The 24,059-nt window shown below is 38.9% G+C and overlaps 1 long non-coding RNA gene across 2 annotated transcripts in view; it reads right to left on the bottom strand.

Moving 5' to 3' along the window:
• The window catches only part of LOC110261616 (uncharacterized), a 186,810-nt gene extending 165,137 nt beyond the window's left edge, over window positions 1–21,673 (bottom strand). For both annotated transcript variants that reach the window (XR_014810997.1, XR_014810998.1), the window contains exon 1: window positions 21,381–21,673. This is a non-coding gene — a long non-coding RNA (uncharacterized LOC110261616). The remainder of the gene's footprint in view (window positions 1–21,380) is intronic.
• Between the last annotated feature and the right edge of the window lie 2,386 nt (window positions 21,674–24,059).

Here is a 24,059-nt window from a genome sequence, read left to right as displayed (position 1 = left end):
GGAGTTTGGAATTAACATATACACACTACATATATAAAATAGATAATCAACAAGGACCTACTACGTAGCACAGGAAGTCAACTCAATATTCTGTAATAACTAACCTATATGGGGAAAGAATCTGAAGGATGGATAAATATATAAAATTGAATCACTCTGCCGCACATCTGAAACTAACACAACATTGTAAGTCGACTATACTCCAAAATAAAACAAAAATTAAATTGAAAGTATTTTTTTTTCAAAAAGAAAGTAGGTGTTCTGTATTTATTGTACAATTCTTTCAAGTATTCTATGTATTTGAAATTTTTCTTAAGAACATGCTGAAAGAGGTTTATTTTTCATGTAATGTTGGTCCAGAAATAGGTGGCCCAGAGCTTATCTGGCAGCTCCATGATGATTAGGAATCCAAGCTCCTTCTGACACTTCATGGCTCAAGGTGGCTGCAAGATCTGGTATCTAATCCAAATTGTAGCCAGCAGGACACTCAAAGCATCACAGCATTATTTTCCTGTCTCTCCTCTGCATTAACAATTTTTTTTCTCTCTACCAGGCTCTTGTAACCAAAATACAAACTTGCAGTTCTTTTTCCTTTAAAAATTCCTTGGAGTTCCCATCAGGTGCAGTAGAAACAAATCTGACTAGGAACCATGAGGTTGTGGGTTTGATTCCTGGCCTTGCTCAGTGGGTTAAGGATCCGGCATTGCCATGAGTTGTGGTGTAGGTTGCAGATGCAGTTCAGATCTGGCATTGCTGTGGCATAGGCCGGCAGCTGCAGCTCTGATTAGACCCCTAGCCTGGGAACCTCCATATGCCACAGGTGTGGCCCTAAAAAAAAAAAAAAAAAAAAAAATCCTTTCTTTTCCCAATCTCCACCTCTACTGACTGTCAACCTGTTTCTTTGCTTGCCTTTACACAAAACTCCAACAAATAAGGGTGCCTACATTTGGCATGTCTGATTCTACCCTCAGTCATCTTGTATCTGCAACACTCCCTTCTTAGTAGTGCTTCTGAGACACCAGTCTTCGTTTCCCTCCTCCCATTCCCCTGTCTCCTTAGAGTACACTCTCATTCTCCATCACAACCTCTCCTTCGCCCTCTTCCAATGCTGATGTCTCAATATTGGACTGACCCATGGCTCATCATTGGCCCTTGTGTCTTCTCCATCCCACCTGTTTCCAAATATTTGATATCATTCATTTGTTTATTACTCTCAAACTTATCTCTAACTCAGCCTTTCAACCAAGGTCCAGTGTCATACCCAACTCCTACAATTAGATCTTCATCTTCATGTCTGATATCTCACACATAATATATCCAAAAAAACACTCCTAATCCATTCCCTAAATCTCAATTTCTCAACTTCCCCTCTCAATGATTTCAGCTCCACACTCCAGGTGCTAAGCTAAAAAACATGGAGTCATCCTCTTCTCTCTTATACCTAATCCATCAGGAAACCTAGCTGGTTCTAATTACAGAATATGCCTAGAATCTGATGACCTCCCATTGCCCCTCTGCCATCCCCCCAGCTCAGTTTACTGCTATAGCTTTCTAACTGGTTCCCTGGTTTCTTTGCCCCCAAGAGTCTATCTATAACAGAGTAGTAAAACTAATCCATTTAAATGTAAGTCAGAAATTTCAGTCTTAGATTCAGAGAAAACATGGCAGAGTAGAAGGACTCAAGAAGCTCACCTTCTTTCACAAAACCACCAATACTTCTGAACAGCCATCAACAAACTAGAAGGTCAACTACCAAAAAAGATATCCTACACCCAAAGAAAAAGAAGCAGTCACATGGGAGGGGGTTTTCAAGATATAAGCAATCTGATACCCACTGGGTGGGTGACCCAGACTGGAAAATACCTATATTAAGAGATGCTCTTTTATAGGAGTAAGAGTTCCAAACCCTACATCAGGTTCACCAGCTTGGGCGTCTGGCACTGGGAGGAGATGATCCTGGAGGATTTGGCATTGAAGGCCAGTGGGGCTTAGGTGCAGGACATCCACAGGACTGTGGGAAAAACAGATTCCACTGTTGGAGGGCACACACAGAGTTTCATGTCCACTGGGTCCCCGGGCAAAGTAGGGACTCCATAAAAATATGGGTCAGGAGTTCCCATTGTGGCACAGTGGAAATGAATCCAACTAGTATCCTTGAGGATGCAGGTTCAATTCCTGGCCTCTCTCAGTGGCTTAGGGATCCAGTGTTGCCATGAACTCTGGTGTAGGTCACAGATGCGGCTTGGATATGGCATTCCTGTGGCTGTCGCATAGGCTGGAACCTGCAGCTCTAATTTGACCCATAGCCTGGGAACTTTCATATGCCACAGGGGCAGCCCTAAAAAGTAAAAAAATAAATTAAAAAATTTTTTAAAAATCTGGGTCAGACCTACCTGTGGTTCTTGGAGTTTCTCCTAGGAAAGTAGGGCATGACTGTGGCTCGCTGTGGGGGCAGGACATTAGCGATGGAGGTCCTGGAAATAATCATCAGTGCCAACTCACCTGGAGGCTTCCATTTTGGAAAAATCTGGCCACACACATCAGGGATGAGAGGCCCCAGGTCAAACAACAAACAGGGTGGGAGCATAGCCCCACCCATCAGCAAAAAGTTTGCTTAAGGGCCACTTAGGCACACCACTGCTTCTAATCATACCCAGAGACAAAATCCACCCCCCCCAGAAGGAAAAGACTCAGCTCCATCCATCAGTGGGCAGATACAAGTCCCTCCCATCAGGAAGTCTGACACAAGGACACAGATTCCAGAAACAAGAGAAGCTAAAAACTCATAGCCTGCAAAAACGGGACCACACAAGCTATGAAAAAAATGAAAAGGCAGAAAAATATGATCCAGATGAAGGAACAAGACAAAACCCAGAAAAACAGCTAAGTGACCTGGAAATAAGCAACCTCCATGAAAAAGATTTAGAGTAACTATAGTAAAGATGACCCAAGATCTCAGGAAAAAAAAACAAAAACAAAACAAAACAAAACAAAACTGCAGGCAAAGCTCGATAATTTAAAAGAAACATTTTTTTTAATTTTTAAAATGAAAACAACTGTCACTTTATTTTTTGTCTTTAGTCATTTTAGGACTGCACCCGTAGCATATAGATATTCCCAGGCTAGGGGTCCAACCAGAGCTGTTGCTGCCAGCCTATGCCAGAGCCACAACAGTGCCAGATCCAAGACATGTCTGTGACCCACACCACAGCTCACAGCAACACTGGATCCTTAACCCACTGAGTAAGGCCAGGGGTTGAACCCTCAACTCATGGTTCCTAGTCAGATTCGCTTCCACCACACCACATTGGGAACTCCAAGGAACATTTAATAAAAGATTTAAAGATTAAAAAAGCAGAGATGCAAAATACAATAACCAAAATTAAAAATTCAGTAGAAGGAACCAATAGAAGAATACAGAAGGCAGAGAACAAATTAAGTGAGGAGGAAGAGACTGGTGGAATCATTGACACAGAACATAATAAAGAAAAAAGAGTGAAAAGAAATTAGGACAGTCTAAGAACTCTGGGACAACTACAAACACATCAACATTTGCATTATAGGGATGCCAGAAGTAGAAGAGAAAGAGAAAGGGCTGGAGAAAATATTTGAAGAGATAATAGCCTCGAACTTTCCTAACATGGGAAGTGATCACTCAAATACAGAGAAGACAAGAAATATGATATAGAATAAACCCAAGGAGGAACACCTTAAGACATATATTAATCAAGTTAACCAAAATTAAAGACAAAGAGAAAATACTGGAACTAGGGAAACGAAACAACATACAAGGGAACCCTGATAAGGTTATCAGCTGATTTTTTTGGCAGAAAATCTGCAGGCCAGAAGGGAGTGGTATGATATACTTAAAGTGATGAAAGGAAGAAACCTGAAACCAAGAATACTCCATCGACATAAAAACAATATAACCTAATGTCCAGCAACAGATGAATGGATTAAAAAGATGTGGTACATATGTACAATGGAATACTACTCAGCCATTAAAAAAAAACAAAATAATCCCATTTGCAGGAGCATGATGGAACTAGAGATTCTCATACTAAGTAAGTCCAAAAGAAAAGACAAATACCATATGAAACCACTTATATGTGGAATCTAAAATATGGCCCAAATGAACCTGTCTACAGAACAGAAAACAAACTCATGGACAGAGAACAGATTTGTGGTTGACAAGGGGGAGTAGGGAGAAGTGGGATGGACAGAGGTTTGGAGGTTGGTAGATGCAAACTATTACATTTAAAATGCAAAAACAATGAGATCCTACTGTATGGCACAAGGAATTATATCCAATGTTTTGGGAACTATATCCAATGAAGGAAGATAGTATGAGGAAAAGGATGTATATGTATGTATCACTGGATCACTTTGCAGTACAGTAGAAATTGGTACAACATTGCAAATCAACTATACTTTAATCTTAAAGAGAAAGCTACAATATCAGTACTCATATCCTCAAAATGGTCTTTAAAGATGGTTACAATAGGCAAAGAAGGATTTTACTTAATGATGAAAGGATCAATCCAAGAGGAATATATAACAATTATAAATATATATGCACCCAACATACAGACACCTTAATATATAATGCAATTGCTAACAGCCAAAAAGGAGAAATTGACAATAACACAATAATTGTGGGGAACTTTACCATCCAGTTACGGTAATGGACAGATAATCCAGACAGAAAATCAACAAGGAAACACAGGGCTTAAATGATGCATTAGGCCAGATAAACTTAATACGTATTTGTAGAACATCCTATCCAAAAGCTGTAGAATACATTTTCTTCTCAAGTACACATGGAACACACTCCAGGATAGATCACATCTGGCCCATAAATCAACCTTGGTAAATTTAAGAGAATTGAAATCATATCAAGCCTCTTTTCCAACCACTATGATATAAGACTAGAAATTAATGACAAGAAAAAATAAAAAAACACATGGGATACTAAAAAATATGCTACTAAACAACTAAAGGGTCACTAAAGAAGTCAAAGAGGAAATCAAAAAATACCTAGAGACAAATGACAACAAAGACACAAAGAAAAAAAAACTGATAGGATGCAGCAAGAACAGTTCTAAGAAGAAAGTTTATAGCAGTACAAGCCTACCTCAGAAAAATCTCAAATGAATAACTTAATCTTACACCTAAAGCAACCAGAAAAAGAACAAAAAAACCCAAAGTTAGCAGAAGGAAATAAATAATAAAGATCAGAACAGAAATTAATGAAATAGAAATGAACAGTAGAAATGATCAATGAAACTAAAAACTGGTTCTTTGAAAAGATCAACAAAACTGATAAACCCTTATCCAGACTCATCAAGAAAAAAAGGAAGAGAGCTCAAATCAATTAAATTAGAAATGAAAAAGAAGGAGTTCCCATTGTGGCTCAGGGGAAACTAATCTAAGATCCATGAGTACACAGGTTTGATCCCTGGCCTTGCTCAATGGGTTAAGGATCCAGCATTGCCAGGAGCTGTGGGTAGGTCACAGACAAGGCTCGGATCTGGCATTGTTGTGGCTGTGGCCTGGGAACCTCCATATGCCACAGTTGCAGCCCTAAAAAGACCAAAAAAAAAAAAACCCAGAAATGAAAAAGAAGTTACAACAGGCGTCACAAATATACAAAAGCTATAAAAGACTACAAGAAACTATATGCCAATAAAATGGACAACCCAAAAGAAAATGACAAATTCTTAGCTACAATCTTCCAAGACTGACCAAGGAAGAAATAGAAAAGATGAACGGACAAATCACAAGTATGGAAATTGAAACTGTGACTAAAAAACTTCCAAACAAAAGTCCAGGACCGCACAGCTTCACAGGTGAATTCTATCAAACATTTAGGTAAGAGTTAACACCTATCCTTCTGAAACTATTCCAAAAAATTCAGAGAAAGGAATACCCCCAAACTCATTCTGAGGTCACAGTCACCTTGATACCAAAACCAGACAAGATACCACAAAAACAAAATTACAGGCTAATAGCACTGATGAATATGTATGCAAAAATCCTTAACAAAATACTAGAACAAATCCAGAAATACAATAAAAGTATTATACACCATGATCAAGTGGGATTTATCCCAGGGATGCACGGATTCTTTGATATATGTAAATCAATGATACACTACATTAACAAATTGAAGAACAAAAACTACATGATTATCTCAATAGATGCAGAAAAAAGCTTTTAACAAAATCCAACACCATTTCTGATAAAACCCTCCAGAAGGTGGGCATAGAGGGACCATACCTCAACATAAAAAAGGCCATGTATGACAAGCTCACAGCTAACATCATTCTCAATGGAAAAAGTTGAAATAATTCCTGTTAATATCAGAACAAGACAAGGATGTCCACTCCTGCCACTGTTATTTGATATAGTTTTAGAAGTCCCAGCCATGGCAATCAGAGAAGTAAAAGAAATAAAAGGAGTCCAAATTGGAAAGAAGTAAAACTATCATTGTTTGTAGACGACATGATACTACACAAAGAAAATCTAAAAGGAGTCCAAATTGGAAAGAAGTAAAACTATCATTGTTTGTAGACGACATGATACTGCACAAAGAAAATCCTGAAGATGGTAGAGCTCAGCAATGATTTTGGTAGAATTGTAGGACACAAAAATATTAGAAATCTCTTACATTTCTATACACCAACAACAAAAGTTCAGAAAGAGAAATTAAACAATCCCATTTACCATCTCATCAAAAAGAAAATACCTAGCACTAAACCTACCTAAAGACAAAAGAAGAGGTCCCTTTGTGGCACAACAAAAACAAATCTGACTAGTATCTATGAGGATGTGGGTTCAATCCCTGGCTTTGCTCAGTGGATAGGGGATCTGACATTGCCATGAGCTGTGGTGTAGGTCACATCTGCAGCTCAGATCCCATATTGCTGTGGTGTAGGCTGGCAGCTGTAGCTCCAATCCAACCCCTAGCCTGGGATCCTTCATGTGCCATGGGCGTGGCCCTAAAAAGAAAAGAAAGAGAGAGAGAGACAAAAGACCTGTACTCTGAAAACTATAAGTGCTGATGAAAGAAATCAAGAATGACACAAACGGAAAGATATATACCATGCTCTTGAGTTGAAGAATCAATGTTGTAAAAATGACTATACCAGGCAAGGCAACATACAGATTCAACACAATCCCTATCAAAGTACCAATGGCATTTTTTTTCAAAAATATAAAAAGATGTATGTAAACACAAAAGACCCCAAATAGCCAAAGCAATCCTCCTAAAGAGAAACGGAGCTGGAGGAATCAGGCTCCCCAACATCAGACTGTACTACAAAGCTACTATTGTGAAAAGAGTATGGTACTGCCACAAAAACAGACATATAGACCAATGGAATGGGATAGAAAGCCCAGAAATAAACCCAAACATCTATGGTCAACTAATCTACAACAAAGGAGGGAAGAATATACAGTGAAGAAAGTCTCTTCAATAACTGGTGCTGGGAAAACTGGACAGTTACACATAAAAGAATGAAATTAGAACACTCTCTAGAAATAAACTCAAAGTGGTTTATAAACTTAAATATAAACTTAAATATAAGACTGGCTATTGTAAAACCCTTAGAGGTAACATAAACTGCAGCAATATCTTCTCAGATCCACCTCCTAGAGTAATAAAAATGAAAACAAAAATAAACCAATGGGACCTAGTTAAACTTAAGTTTTTGCACAGCAGAAGAAACTATAAAGACAGCCCATAGAATGGGAGAAAATATTTGCAAATGAAACAGTTGATAAGGGGTTAATCTCCAAACTATACAAACAACTCATGCAGCTCAATATTTTAAAAAAGCCAATCAAAAAATGGGCAGAAAATCTAAACAGACATTTCTCCAAAGAAGACAGACAGTTAGCTAAAAAAAAAAACACAGGAAATGATACTCAGTGTCGCTAATTAAAGAAATGCAATTCAAAAATTCTAAAAAAATTAAAATAAAAATAAATAAATAAATGAAAATTAAAAAAAAAAAAAGGAGTTCCCATCATGGCTCAGTGGTTAATGAATCCGACTAGAAACCATGAGGTTGTGGGTTCGGTCCCTGCCCTTGCTCAGTGGGTTAACGATCCGGCTGAGCTGTGGTGTAGGTCACAGATGCGGCTCGGATCCCGCGTTGCTGTGGCTCTGGCATAGGCGGGAGACTACAGCTCCGATTTGATCCCTAGCCTGGGAACCTCCATATGCCACGGGAGCGGCCCTAGAAATGGCAAAAAAAAAGACAAAAAAAAAATTCTATAAGGTACTATCTTACACCACCCAGAATGGCCATCATTAAAGTCTACAAACAATAAATGCTGGAAAAAGTGCAGAGAAAATGGAACACTCTAACACTATTAGTGGGAACGTAAATTGGTGCAACTGTTATGGAAAACATATGGAGGTTCCTAAAAAAACTAAAAATAGAACTACCATATGATCCATCAATCATACTCCTGGGCATCTAGCCATAGAAAACCATAATTCAAAAAGATACATGCCCCCCCAATGTTCATTTCGCCACAGCTCATGGCAACACCAGATACTTAACCCACTGAGTGAGGCCAGGGATTGAACTCACAACCTCATCGTTCCTAACTGGATGTGTTTCCACTGCACCATGATGGGAACTCCTCAATATCACTAATTATTAGAGAAATGCAAGTCAAAACCACTATGAGGTACCACCTTACACTGGCCAGAATGGCCATCATCAAAAAGTCTGCAAACAAATAAGTGCTGGAGAGGGTGTGGAGAAAAGGGAACCCTATTACACTGTTGGTGGGAATGTTAATTGGTGCAACCACTGTGGAAAACAGTGTGGAGATTCCTCAGGAAACTCAAAATAGAATTACCCTTTTATCCAGCAATCTCACTCCTGGGCATCTATCCAGAAAAATCCGAGACTTGAAAAGACATACGTATTCCAGTGTTCCAGTATTGTAGCACTATATGCAATAGCCAAGACATGGAAAACAACCTAAATGCCCATCGACAGAGACGTGGATAAAGAAAAAATGGTACCTATACACAATGGAATATTACTCAGCCATTAAAAGAAAAAGAAGTAACCTCACTTGAAGCAACATGGATGGACCTAGAAGTTATCATGCTAAGTGATGTCAGTCAGATGGTGAGACACCAACATCAAATGCTATCACTTACATGTGGGATCTGAAAAATGGACACAATGAACTTCTTTGCAGAACAGATACTGACTCACAGACTAAAAAACTTATGGTTTCCAAATGAGACAAGTTGGGGGTGAGGGGGATGGGCTGGGGGTTTGGGATGGAAATGCTATAAATTTGGGTTGTGATGATTATTGCACAACTATAAATGTAATAAAATTCATTGAGTAATAAAAAAAATTTTTTAATTAAACAAAAAGACACATGCCCCCCAATGTTCATTTCAGCATTGTTTACAATAGCCAAGACATGGAAAGCAACCAAAATATCCATCAACAGAAAAATGGATCAAGAGCAATGTGGTACATATAAACAATAGAATATTATTTAGCCATAAAAAAGAATGAAATTAATGGCATTTGCAGCAACATGGATGGAACTAAAGATTATCATACTAAATCAGACAGTAAAAGACAAATATCATATGAAATCACTCAAATGTGGAATCTTAAAGGATACAAATGAACTTATTTGCACAGCAGAAGACGACTCAAAGACTTTAAAAACAAACTTATATTACCAAAGAGAACAGGTTAGAGGGAAGGGATGAACTTGGATTTGGAGATTGGCATATGCACACTGAGGTATACCAAATTGGCAAACAGAAACCTGCTGTATGGCAGAAAACTCTACCAAAGATTCTGTGATAATCTATGTGGAAAAAAATCCGAAGAGAATGGATTGTGTAAATGTATAACTGAATCACTTTGTTGTGATAATTTCTGCTGTACAAGACTGTACATCAACTATATTTCAATAAAACTTTAATAAATGTAAAATAAAATGTAAGTCAGATGTTATCTTCTCTGCTCAGAACCCTGCATGGCTCCCCAGCCTCCACCAGAGCAGAATGTGAAGAAATTCAGTGGCCTGCAAGGCTCTGAGGGGTCTAATGTTCCTCATTGCTTCTGGACCTTGTACACTGACTTCAGCCTCCCAGTGGTTTCTGGAAACTGGTAGGCATGTTCTAGTCTTTAGGTTCTTCACTAGCTGTTTCTTCTGCCCAAAACACTCATTGCCCAGACTTATCTTTGGATAATGCCCTTTCCTCCTTCAGGTTTTTTCTCAGGCACCTGCCACCAGTGCTTGTACCAAGACCAATACATGCTCAGTAAGTAAGAAGCATACAGAACTGTGTGATCAAACCTCCACAAACCCTCCATCTAGCCACACTTTTATTTGTCATTTAAGCTGGTACATTTCCTTCCTCCAAGAAAAAGACTTGTCTTCTGATCAACACAGCATTGTCTGAAGAGTTTTTAAATTGATTTCCCCAAACAACCTTAAGTGTAATCAGGACCCAAGGATATGAGGAGAGTTGGACTTGGTTGAAAAAGAAACACCATTTAAGTCCACTGCTAAGTCAGAGAACTGCAGTCAGGTAGGCTCTGCACTCGGGAATATAAAACCAGGACAGTGTGCTACCTAAATACTGGGTAATGATTTATAGAGTCATCTTTATTTAGAACAAAACCAAAACTGAAAACAAAGACCAATAGCAATGAAAAGAAAATAGGTCATCTCTCCTAATTTCTGCTCAGTTTCTAAGGAATTTAAGTTCAAATCTTGATAAATCTTAATATTCAGCTTTCCCCCCTCAAGACCTTGTGGGTTTATCTTTCCTCTTAAGGATGTGCCTAAAGCAAAAGTAACCATCACAACCATATGTTGTATGCAAAGGATTAAATTTATTTACAAAGGCAAATTGCTATCCCTGAGATTTCCCACTTTTCACAAGTAGCTAAGATTCAAGGTACAGCAGAACAGGTAGCATCTCTGGGTCTCCCAAACACCCCCATTTTCATGCTGCCCCTGCACTGTCATAAGTGGTGAGGGATCTAGCTCCAGAGCATATCCATGACTAGAAACTCAGAGGTGGTACCCCAATGGTTAGTTTCCTATAGTCCTGGAAGTTTCATTGCATGCAGCCAATTCACAACTTCTGCATAACTTGGAGGATAGGGGTGGCTCTCAAATATGGCCCCTGGCACCCATTCATGGGTCAGCTTTTACATGTGACACAACTGTTTCTCTACCTGCAATCACCTACAGTCAAGGAAGGAAGGGATCATGAAATCAGCTAGGATCTAGATTTAGACCACAGCATGAGTCTGATGTTGGCCACTGATGACATCATTTTTTAATACAGTTATTCTAGTTTTATTTTTTTATATAATGATTTTTATTTTTTTCATTATAGCTGGTTTATAGTATTCTGTCAATTTTCTACTGTATAGCATGGTGACCCAGTTACACATACATGCGTAGATTTTTTTTCTCATATTATCATGCTCCATCATAAGTGACTAGACATAGTTCCAGGTGCTACACACCAGGATCTCGTTGCTTATCCATTACATCATTTATGCTATCCGAGTGGGCATCGAAAAACAAAGGAGTTCTGATGGCAAATATAATACAAAGTTCAGGAAGCTAGAGAAGCCATATGTGCCTTTATTATTATTGCTGCTGCTGTTAATTCATTATTTGAATGATTTGTGTCAAGTCATCCTTCCAGTATACCTTGAAGCTGAGTATTGGTGCATTTTCCTGGTTACCAGGGCAAGGTCAGATCAAGTGTGTGGGTATGAATAATCTATATCATTCCATGGAGAATACTCAAATTAAACAGTGGGTAGCCCCCTTTCTAAGGCCTCCAGCTCAAACAAGAGTAACTCCATCCCAGCACACTACTTCCTGCTATCAATTTCAGTGCTCTTAAAACATTGACAGAAAAACCAAAGGATTTTATGAAAAGCTGGTCGAGTGCCTTCATACTCTATGGAGTCTTGGTCTGGGTGAAGGACTGCTTCCATATGGCAGTTTAATAAAATCTAATATGTCAAACTCATTCTGGAGTAACCTCTATCCCAGAGGGACACCATTCTTGAGCCTAGCTGTGCCCTACCCACATCTGTAGCTTCCTGCTGCCTGTTCAAATCTTCCCTCTCTTTCAAGGCCCAGGTGAAGATCATCTATCCTGTGAAACTCTGTAGATGACTCCAGTCACAAGGATCTTTCTTGTCTCTGAATACACATGCCACTGATTTCCCACTTGATTACACATTATTTGACACAATCCTTGTGATATTGATGTTACTCGTAGTGTGTTTCCCAATAAAACTATACTCAAAGTCAGAAACTTAAAATTTTACTTTGTTGTTTGCTCCCACCATACCTGGCATGGGCGTGAATGCATGATAGACAATGAAAGAACAGCTGAATTGTTCAAAAGTTAAAATTTAGCACAAATATTTTTTAAAAGGCTAGAACAGATAAAACCCCCTCATCAAAGATGTCTAAATTACATGTAGATCCAAAATTATATTCTTGAAAAAAGAAAGGCAAACAGAGCTATCCAGCCAAGGAAGCCAGCAGAGGATAAAAGAAATATATTTCAGCAATAGCTTCAAGTTGCACAGACAACACAATTATAGAAAAAAGGGAGGGAGTGAAAGATGGAGGGCAAGATTTTATTCCAAATTGACCTTTATAAAGCTTTTGAAGGATGCTGAGGGAAAGCTGAGGATGACAGCAGACAATGAGCTAGCCGCTGCCTTATGGAGTAAAAGAATGACAAGAAAAATAAGCACTAATTGTGAGGGAAGGAGCATATGAAAGGGCATTACATGAAGGACAGGGAGATAAAGAGCTCTGTGCTCAGGGCCAGGAGAACTACATTCCATTTTGACAGCTTTCTTAGCCAAAAGATGTAGATAAATTAGAAGATATACAGATGTGAACAAAATTATCTGAATGGCTGGGAAATTCACAAAGCATGGAAGGAGTCATGGAAAAGTCCAGATATAAAAATCTCTCATGATTCACATTAATCGCTCTCTGAATCAAATCATTGTCCTCCCTTTTCTAGAACCACATGTAGCATCTTAAGCACATATGATGTGCCTGGCACTTTACACACACCACCTCTAAGCTAAACACCAACTTTGTTAGCAGTGTTACTCTTATTCTACAAATGAGGGCACAAAGGCCCAGATGATTATAGTATAATTTACTTATTTGCCCATTTTGCAAGTATTTATTGTTGCCTTACTTTGTGCTGGGAATAGAGTATTAAGTGCCCTCATGAGCTTACATTCCAAAGCTCATGGTCACAGAGCTGGAGAGCTGGATAAGATTTGGACTCTGATTCTAAATCACATGCATAGTCTCTTTTTCTCTTCTACCCTAACAACAACCAAAAAAAAAGCCCTACAAGTGGTTTTCTTTGTAGAATTGTCAAAACAACATAATAATGTGGTTGTAAAAACTTTTGTCTCAACAACACTTATTGAAAAGACTGTTTAAGCAGAGAGAATATGAAGTGTGCTGAAAAATTGGAAGAAAGTCTTTTCTTACCTTTTTATTTAGATTCCAAAAGCAATATATGGAAGTCTTCTATGGTGGATTGGTAAAACATAAGCTCTTCCTTTTCCAAGACAAACATAAATTGTGGGAAAGGATTATCAAAAAACCATAAAAGTGAGCTTGCAAAGCAAACAAGAGAAAGAAAATATGAGATTCCAGAAAAAAAGAGCTTCAAAGCTTCAAAGCTAAATGACTGTGGTAAAGGGAGATCATGGATAGTGGCTCCTGTGGATATTGAGCCCAACATATATTTTAGGGGTTAGGGTTAGGGTTTTGACCCTTTGTGAGATGTGAAACCTAGGAATTGGCAAACTATGTATAAATGTAAGCCCTTGCACCTGAAGCCATAAGAGCTACTCCACCCTCCAAATGAAAACAACAAAACTTCACCTATGAGCTGGAAAGTTGTCTTCATGGGTCTAGGGATAAAGAAACTATTGCTCTTGGAATGGATTTACAATGAGATACTGCTGTGTAGCACTGAGAGCTATGTCTAGATACTTACAATACAGCATGACAATGGGAGAAAAAGTTATTTATACATGTATGTGTAACTGGGTCCCATGCTGTACAGTGGGAAAAAAATTTTTAAATAAATAAAATCAAGGCACATATTGAAGAAACCTCAAGTTGAGAAGGGAATACAAAACTAGTCCTGAACTAGAGAAACTCCTAGAACACTTGCTAAAGCAAGTCATAAATCCCATTACATGGACACTTTCACAAGCCATTATAGATGCAAAAACCCCTATGAGAGGTGAATTCACAATAAAAAATATAAATCCAATGAAAAAATCAAATATAATGAGGGTAGGTCTGCAAACAAATCAATTGGAGTATTGGAGCTAGTAGAACAATTTGAAAAGAACTATAAAATAAGCAACAGAATTAAGAGATGGAAGAAGTAATAGGAATTACAATGAAAGAAAAGTGCAGAATTTTTGAAGAGACATATTTTAAGGGGAAGTGGGGCTTTTAGAAATTAAAAACTTAGTCATTGAAACTGAAAACTCCAATACATGTACAGTAAGCAGATTAGATAGATGTCACTGATGAGAAAAATAAGTCAACCGAAAGAAAGTATTAAGTAAATACTCTGAATACTGTAGAGAAAAAAATAGATGATTATTAAAGAGCTATCAAAATATATGAATATATGAGAGGATTAAACTTCTACATGATGCCAGTTCTAGAAGTAGATATTGAAAAAAAGGAGAGAAGCATTATTCAACAAAAATGGTTGAAAACTGTTCCCAAGTTTAATAAGACATGGGTTCTTTGAATAGCACAGAAAATCATCAGCAGAATATAGAAATATTAATTCCAGCAATATAAATAGAAAATACTGAAGGAAAAAAATCTTAAAAGTAACAACAAAAGGAAAAGACAAAAATCACCTTAAAAAGAATGACTATCAGAGTTCCCATAATGGCACAGCAGAAACAAATCCAGTTAGGTAACATGAGGTTGTGGGTCTGATCTCTGGCCTCGCTCAGTGGGTTAAGGACCCCGCATTGCTGTGGCTGTGGTGTAGGCCAGCAGCTACAGCTCCAATTAGACCCTAGCCTGGGAACCTCCATATGCTGTGGGTGCAGCACTAAAAAGACCAAAAAAAAAAAAAAAAAAAAAAGAATGGCTATCAAACTGATACTATATTTCATATTAGCACCAATAAATATCAAAATTCTATCCCCAAAGGGCTGGGAGAAACTATCAACCTAGAATTTTATACCCAGAAAATCTGTCATCATGTTGTGAAATATGGAATATTGGAGCCACCAGTCAAATGTGGCTATTAAGCCCTTGAAATGGAGCTAGTCCAAACTGAGGTATAGTTTAAGTGTAAAATATTATAATTGATATTTCATATTTATTGCATATTGAAATGCTAGTATTTTGGATATATTGGTTAAATAAAGTATAATAGCATTAAGTACATCATTTTTTTTTACTTTTAAAATTAGTCCTACTAATCTCCCTCCAGCAAATGAAATTTACCACCTTTCTCCAACCTCAGGCTATTTGCAATTAAGATAATATTGTAGTTATCTCCTTGGCTACCTTGTACTTCAGAAATTTATGTTTCTAATAACACATTTGTACACTCATTTTATCCATAAATCCATAAGGATAGAGATGATATCAGCCATGTTCACCTGTAAGCATAGCATGGATCTGGGCCATCTGTCTCAGTGATAGATAAGAATGTGTACTTCAGCATACAGTGCCATGTTTTCAATCTGCCCACTTGGTGCTGCCTATCTGACCTTGGGGCAATTCATTTAACTTTTCTGAGCTTTGAATTCTCAGTTCTTCAAAATTTAATGAAAAAATGAATAAAATACCTCTTAGGTTAGCTCCCTCTAATGCTTTTAAATTTGTGCCTCAGTCTTAATTTATAAATGTGACAACACAGAGAGGTCAATGACATTGAAAGAAAAGGTTGTTACTCACAGTTCCCTTAGAAATAGAGGCATGAGACTCAGGGCCACATAGGGAAGCACCAGTGCCCAGTAGGAGAAAAGCAGGAGTGAGGGAAAAGTAGAGACCACAACTATTATTAGAATTTCCATGGGAACAGCAAAGCAGGGAAGAGAGGGCAAACACTTTAAGATTGAATAATTCCAGTGAGCTCTGGAGCATAGGGAATGCTCCTAGTTGTTTGATACCTGGCCCTGGGTGACTCAGGACAGGAGAATATTGACTTGTTTTGGAGAGTTAGATAGAGGTGGTTGGAGATATGGAGATTGTTTTGTTTGCATGAGAAGAATGTGTTCAAAGGCAAGTTATATGCTATCTCTAGGAGCAGATGGCTTCTTCCCAGGCAGCAAGCCCCAATCTGCCAAGATGTCAAAACATAATATAATAAACACCCTGTTGTCCCTCAGAAGAGAAACATCTTGCAGGTCAAAGTGGCCATTCCCTTGTGTCTAATACAATTCTGATTATTTGGGCATTTTTTGTAATTCTTGCCTTGTACCAAAACCACCCTACCTACTTATCAACATGCCAACCAGATAAAAGCTGAAGTTCTCCATAATCCCAGTCTTACTACTAAGAGTACTCCCTGGCTAAACCTATCACGGAAACCACTCTCAGTGGCTTAAGCAGAAAAGGAGAACCTATTATAAGGACACAGATGTATCCCAGGAACCCTCAGCCAGCTGGGCCTATGGAATGAACTGGATCAAGGATTCCATGCAGATATTCTCCTCTGTTCCTTTTTGCTTATCTGTTTCTCTTGCTTCTTCTACAGACTGATATCCTTTGCTGCTTCAGTGCACACTGCAGGTTAAAAGTGTACCACTGTAGCTGATTGGCCCAGTTTGGGTGAGGTGCTTATCTCTAGTCTAATTGAGTGTTGCTAGGCAATGAGTCACATTATCCAAATGGCAGACAAATGCCCTTTGCTCTGGGAGAGGGAGAGCGTTTAGTGGAGCCAAGGTAATTTTGACCAAAGCAATTAGATCACCTTGGTTGAATAGTTTGAAAGATGCTGGTGAAAATGCTGGGTAAATGAAGTTAAATAGGACATTTCAAGCCACAAAGCTAGAGTGCATTGTATATTTTTAAGAGGGTGATATAATATGTAGTGTTAACCAAACATTTTCAACTCCAAATACATTTTCCTCCCAAAGATTTACTAAATATTATGGAATCAGCATCCTGCATAACACAATTGCCAAAGGGCAGAACTTATAGCCTGTTTTTGAATTTCCAAAGCACTTTGCCCATGTGACAGATGTTCAAAAAAATTTGCTGGTTTTCTGTATATCTTCTATAATATTTGGAGAGATGGGTGCATTGAAAGTTGAGATTATTTCATGAGAACAGACACAAGAAGAAAGTGGAAACTCCGAAGTCCTTGCTTAATGTATATAATCAAAGTTGGAGCTAGACCATTCCTCTGATCTAGTTCTCTCCTGCTAGAAGGCCCAGGAAAGCTGAGTAACTAGCTTAACAACCCACAGCAAAGATAAAACTAGAACCAAAGCACGACAAGTTTAATTAACAGTAGAACAACCTTGGATATGTTCATGGTAGAGATTTGATTTTTCAAATTATTTGCCAAGCCTGCTTTGAGCTAATTGGTACACAGATACTATAGATGCACCTGGGTTTTATGAGAAGAGGAGCAAGGATTTTACAAGTTCAGGGGCAAAAATCCTTATTTGCCAGCCCAAGCTGAGCCTCAAGAGGCTCCAAGATGGCACTCTTCACCTCTGTGCTGACAGCCACAGAGGCTGCCGGTACTCAAATGTGCTCACACTGAGAGCTTCTCAGAGTGTTTAATCCTTAATTTAAATCCTAATGATTATTCAGCCTTTTTGAGAGTTTAACTCGGTCATCAAAGGTTAAACTGCCTCCAGGTTCTGCATGCAACAAGGCAGGATATTAGCTGCTCCAGCCCTCAATCCAAGTGGAAATCAAGGGCCAGTGAGAAACTGACACTACCTTTGTTCAAATGACCCACCTAAAATTCTGCCAAGAGGAAGGCAGAGTGGCGGACACCTCCAATGGCCCCCCAAGCGAAAAAATAGTGTCCCTCCATTCCCAGAGAAAAGAAGTCCTTCAGAGGGGAGTGTGTATGTTGCTGAATGGAGGCGGAGACCTCCTGCGCCCTGCCCTTCCCACACCCCAGTACCTATCTTTATATCCAATGCAGAAAACAGAGTGCAGCAAGGAGACTCCCATTTTTTAGCCATCATGTAGCAAGCACCTTAGTGCATGAAGATTTTGCTTGGCCCAAAGCTTGTGCCAGGAACAGTTTTAAAGTAAATTCACCCTTGATGCCTTCTACCACTCAGTGGGAAAAGATCATTTAATGGAACATGCCTTTCAAAATGATGAAATTGAGAATGCTTTTTAGCAAGCACCAGCCTCCCAGACAGTTAAGTAGTTTATATAAAACACACATTTGAGGATGGAAACATTGCAAGAAATGGAAAAGGCTGGGAGGATAAAAGCCATAGCAGCAAGACCCCCATAGAATACTAAGTTAATGTTTCTTCTCAAAAATCCATCTTCCTGAATAAGTCCCTTCTTAAATAAGGATTGGACTCCCACCCACCATGACCACCTCTTTTCCCCATTCAGCACCTGCACCATGCCCAGCAGGGCCATCAGAGGCCATTTTCCAAGGTATTAGATTAGGACAAATTGTACAAGACACAGAGTCAACACTCATGAATTTTTGCCAATTGACTGAGATGAAAATATATCAGGCACCCCTGGGATTGATGGAAAAGTTTATCTGTCCCTGCTTTGCTCCAGACCCTTCTCCTGAAGGGAGAGGCAGCCCATGGAGTTCTCCCCCTCCAATCCATCCATGAAATGTGTTTTAGATTATTCCCTCCCTTGAGAATTTTGTCTGTTCATATGGATTTTGTTTTTTTCCTTTTTGCTTTATTAAGGTATAATTGACAAAGTTAAAATATGTTTAAAGTGTACAACATGATTTGATATACATATACATTGTGAAATGATTCCCACAAATGAGTTGGCGTACGGATAACCTCACATATTTACCTTTTTGGTGTGTGAGAATGTGTGTCTACTCTTAGCAAACTTCAATTAGACTGTACAGTTTTATCAACTATAGTCACTTTCTCTTCACGTAATTTTCTAAGCATCGCCTATGGCATCTCCTCCAATGGCTGGATCAGCTGAATGGGCAAATGCATCACAAGATTCTCCATTTCCTCCTTGTGTTGATGTAATGGGGAAATCTAAACATAGAATGACCTTTACTTTTGTTTAATTTTATTTCCTCACATTTAAAGGAAGAGTGGTTCATTATGAAGTACTTGGAAAATACAGAAAAGTAGAAAGAAAATTCTCCAGCAAATCCATAACTCCACCAAGATTAAAATTATTGACTAACCCTTCTTTTAGTCTTTACACATTTTACATGTAATTTACATGTAAAACTAAGAGCTAGCATCCATTGAGCATGTTGGTAAGGATTCAGACACATTAATTCTCACTGTAATTCTAAATGGTAAATACAACTTATTACTGTATGTGATTATACTGCACATGTAATTTTGTTGTTTTTGCTTTTAACATTAAAAATAGGCATTTTCCACTTTACTAAGTGTTTTATGGTTATCACTTTTAATGATTTTATATTTTTAGTTTAGACATACTTTTAAATGATTTTATTAAAGATTTAAGTTGTTTTCAATTTGTCCTTTTATAAATAATAGTGCCATGAACATCTTCATGCCTGTTTCTTATATTTAACATTATTTCCTTAGGATAGTTTTTCAGAAATTGAACAACTAGGTCAAATTGATGTAAATATTTTAAAGGGTTTATTCAGTTGTTTGCAGAACTGATCCCTGTGATTTAAAGCAATTTCATGTAATTTAAAGAATGTGCTATCCATCATTTTCTGAAGTTACTAACTATATTATCCTGCTAAGAGTAAAATAGCATTTGAGGTCAGCTTAAAACTGTAACATTTCACCCCTAACAAGCACGCAAAACTAAAAATGCTACTTAATGTAAATGAGTAAAAGCAGTTTAAAAGTGCGCTAATGTAATACCAGCTGTTTGTGGGTTGTTTGGTTAATAAAAGCATAAAGCATCTATAAAAGTTAGCCATAGTCCCACTAGCACCCAGAGGTTGTCAAATTTAAGATTTCAGTGCGTTTCTTTCCATTCCTTAATAGAGAGATCAGATAAATAATGTATAATCCATGTTTATACCTTTTTACTGAATATTATGCAATATAAATCTCCTAAAGGATCTTGGTGCTTCTAATCATATGCTTCCCAGATGTGTTATGCAAATAAACACGCTCTACAGCTTTGGGGGAACATACCTCCAGACTGCCCAACAGCTACAAAACGGAATGTTCTCCACCAGTCTAATGAGGAGCCAACATGGAGAGCAGACCCTCTCCACTAAGGCCCAGATCCCAACTAGAGGAGGGTTCCCCAGCTGCTGTCACTGCTGTGGCAGACCAGATGGCTGAGCACTTGCTCTTGTATTAACCAAAATGCCCATCAGCTCTCTGCTGACTTGGGAAGGACGACGTATTTCAAGAAAATGAAACTTTAACCAGGGACAGGCTCCTCTTGCCTGAGCAGTGGGAACCAATTTTGATGACTGTAAGTTATCAAGACCATCAGATAGAGAATGCTGCTGGTGGAGGTATTTTTAGAAGCCTAACACAACTGGGAGGGGGCAAGGGGGGATCTAGTTGTTTACTTAGGTTCAGTGACAAGCAGTTTAACCTATCAAAAGCACCTTCTGACCTCAGCTCTGGGGAGAGGACCCCTCATTGATTACTTGGTGTTACTTCACCCCCAGGTCTGTCTGTCACGGCTTGCAGAAAACATGCTGCTCCAACTTATCCAGAGCCTCTGCTCACAGTTCTCAGCTGTTGTCTCCATTTCAGGGTGGGGGAATGCTGAGACTCAGAGGAGATTCAGCTGTGCCTGGTCCCCGCAGTTCACAATACTTAAGAGCAAGCAGGCTGCAGTAGCCAGTGCTGACAAGGACCAAGACAAAAATAAGCGTCTCAACCTTAAAAGAACACTGACTCCCCACATGGGCTCTCTAGGATTTGTTATAGTTGGTGTAGCTCTCATACAGACCCACCCCAGTTAAGAATTTTCAGGAAGAGATCTTGGAAATAAGGTGGGTGAGAAATTACAAACTGCTGCCCTTCACAGCCTGAGTGCCAGGAACTGATACCATTCCCCAAGGTAGATTTAAAACATTTGAATGTGTTGCCAAAATGTAAAGTTCAAGCAATTTCACATAAAAGTCTGGGTTTCTGGCTTACCTTGAAAATATGGGACATCTTCCAGCACTAGGCTTCTCTCTTGCTTGACAACACAAGCTTTCCTGTTACGGGGTTGCACTTTCCAGTCAGCCACATTGCCCCCTTTCCCTATTACATCATGTGCTTCTCACCTAGCAAGACCCACACTTCCCAAGATCTCTTTTGCATATGAGCACATGGACCTCTGGAGACCCTTACAACTTGCCCAACATCAGACAAGTTGTTTATTCCCTTACTCTATGCTCTTGGCCACAGACGTGCTTCCACCATAACTACCCACTACTTACAAGGTCTCTGGGAAAGGCTTCAGAGTAGCTTTTATAAGCTCCTAGGAACTCCACCCCTTCCTTTGCAAGCCCAGCTGATCTTTGTCTTCATTTCTGAATTAAAGTCCTTCTTCAAATTAGTTGGGTGAGGATGGGGAAACTAGAGCTCTTCAATAGAAGACTTCTGTTTAATGACTCTTAATGCTGAAATGCATTTGTGATCTTTCGAACCTCAGATGCACATTAGAATTAGATGCCCTTGCCGAGAGGCAGCCAAAAAAGAATCAGATGCCCTGGCCCCACCTCAAACCAACTAAGGCAGCGGCTCTGGATCCAGGTGTCGGTATTTTTCATCACCTCAGATGATTCCAATGTGCCTTCATGGTCTCTGATGTCTCTCCGAGGTCATGGTCTCAAGCCCACCTAGGTAATTTATGTCCATTTGAAGGGTTCTGGCAACCTTTCTCATCTGGAAAATGAGGAAGAGAGATTAGATTTATGATCTCCAATTGGGATGCTTTGCCCCTTGGCATCCACCAAGGAAATTACGAGGTTGTCGAGGTACTATAGGTATTGCAAAATGTCTCATAGAGATTGCACACTTCTCCATGTTAAGGCACATTTACACATATTAATAAAGATATTAGATCTCTTTGCTACTGCTTATAATTGCATTTACTTGGTGTGGTGGTTCTAGTTGCAAAATATGGGGTTTGGAGTGGGGAAGGGAAAATGTCATTGGTGATTAAAAATTGAGAGCAGAAGGAAGGAAAGAAGGGAGGGAGGGAGGAAGGGAGAGAGAGAATGAAAGAAAAGTTGGGCTCTGTCATAGTGATTTCATCAATTATTTCCAGTTCTGGCATTCTGTGGTTTGATGATAACACCTGGGAAAAAGAAAAAATGACTTCTGAGGAAGTATGTAGTCTTTGAACACCCCCTACCTTAAAAGAATTATATTCTAACACAATCCTTTTTAAACGGGACTTCCTTCCTAGTCCCTTTCTTTGCGGAATGTTCTAATCCCTGGAGGCCAAAGCCCTTGAAAAGAATTGTCCTTAATTCAGGGACCTCAACCCAGGAGGCCCTGGTTTACCTTAATGAGCCCAGCAATTTGACAGCAAGAACCAGGCAAGGCAGCAGGGACAAGGACAGTGTTGTCAGGATAAATGTCAGTGGGCAGTGACAAAAATAAAACATTTTGCTACACGACAGATAGGTGCTCCCTGACAGTCTGTCTGCTTTTATTTCTTTGAAGTCTTCCTCCTGCTTTACTCTCACTCAGCTGTTAAATTATTCTAGCCAACCTGACCATTTCTTCAATAAACATTTTCCTTGCCTAAACCTAGAAGGAATTTCATCAAGGAAGCAGAGGCTGTGTTCATTAGGCTGGTTTTTCTCTTTGTTGCATCTCCTGGGGAAATGCCCCCTTGAGTTTCACTCTTGCATATGCAAGCAGATCTGGTGACCATTGCTAGGCAACATGTCATCATAAATATTTCATTGGCAAAAGAACGTCTGTCTCAGAGAAGCCATCCTTCGTCTGTTCTGGTATTTCAGCTCTCCTTTATAAAAATGATAGGGAAAAAAAGCCATCCTTCGTCTGTTCTGGTATTTCAGCTCTCCTTTATAAAAATGATAGAAATCCATGCCCCCTTCATTCCCTGACATCTGTGATGAGAAACTGATGACAAAGTAATCAGGTAGAAAATTCTTAAAATCCAGGCATGGCAGTAATTAGAAGATATAATGGGGAAAAAAATCCAATTCACAATATTGTCTTAGTCAGGTTAGGCATCTATAAAAAAATGCCATAGACTGATTAGCTTAAACAGTAGACCATTTTTCATAGTTCTGGAGGCTGGGAAGTCCAAGATCAAGGTGCTGGAAGATTCTGCTCCTCGTGAGGGCTGTCTTCCTAGCTTTAAGATGATTACCTTCTTGCTGCATCCTCACTGGTCAGAGAGAGGAAGCTCTGAAGTTTCTTCTCACAAAGGCACTAATCCCATGGTTGGGGCTCCACCTTCATGACCTCTCCTAAACCTAATTACCACAAAGGTCTCACTTCTTAATACCCTCACATTTGGTGTTAGGGCTTCAGTAGTTTTAGAGGGAAATATTCAGTCCATAACAAATATTAACCAAATTTTCTTAAATGATATTCATAAAAACTTTGAAGTGATACATTGGCACATTTTTATGAAGAAAATAAAGGATGTGATGGTGTCTGAGCACTGTAATGACTATTTCTTTTTAAAGAAATACCAACACATAAGGGTGACAATAATCAAGCACATAACCAAAATATCAAAAGTGGTTTTCTTAGGGTATTTGCACTCTGGATGTAGTAGACAGAATTCTAAGGTAGCCTCCAAGATTTCCACCTTCTGATGCGTATGACATACAATCATTTACT

This window comes from Sus scrofa, chromosome 7 (genome assembly GCF_054392235.1).
Source record: "Sus scrofa isolate SSC_HxYL_T2T_F1_AM1 chromosome 7, Sscrofa_HxYL_maternal_Yorkshire_Landrace_v2.0, whole genome shotgun sequence".
Taxonomy (NCBI): domain Eukaryota; kingdom Metazoa; phylum Chordata; class Mammalia; order Artiodactyla; family Suidae; genus Sus; species Sus scrofa.
The sequence above is the reverse complement of the archived record's forward strand: the minus strand, read 5'-3'. Positions and strand labels throughout refer to the sequence as shown.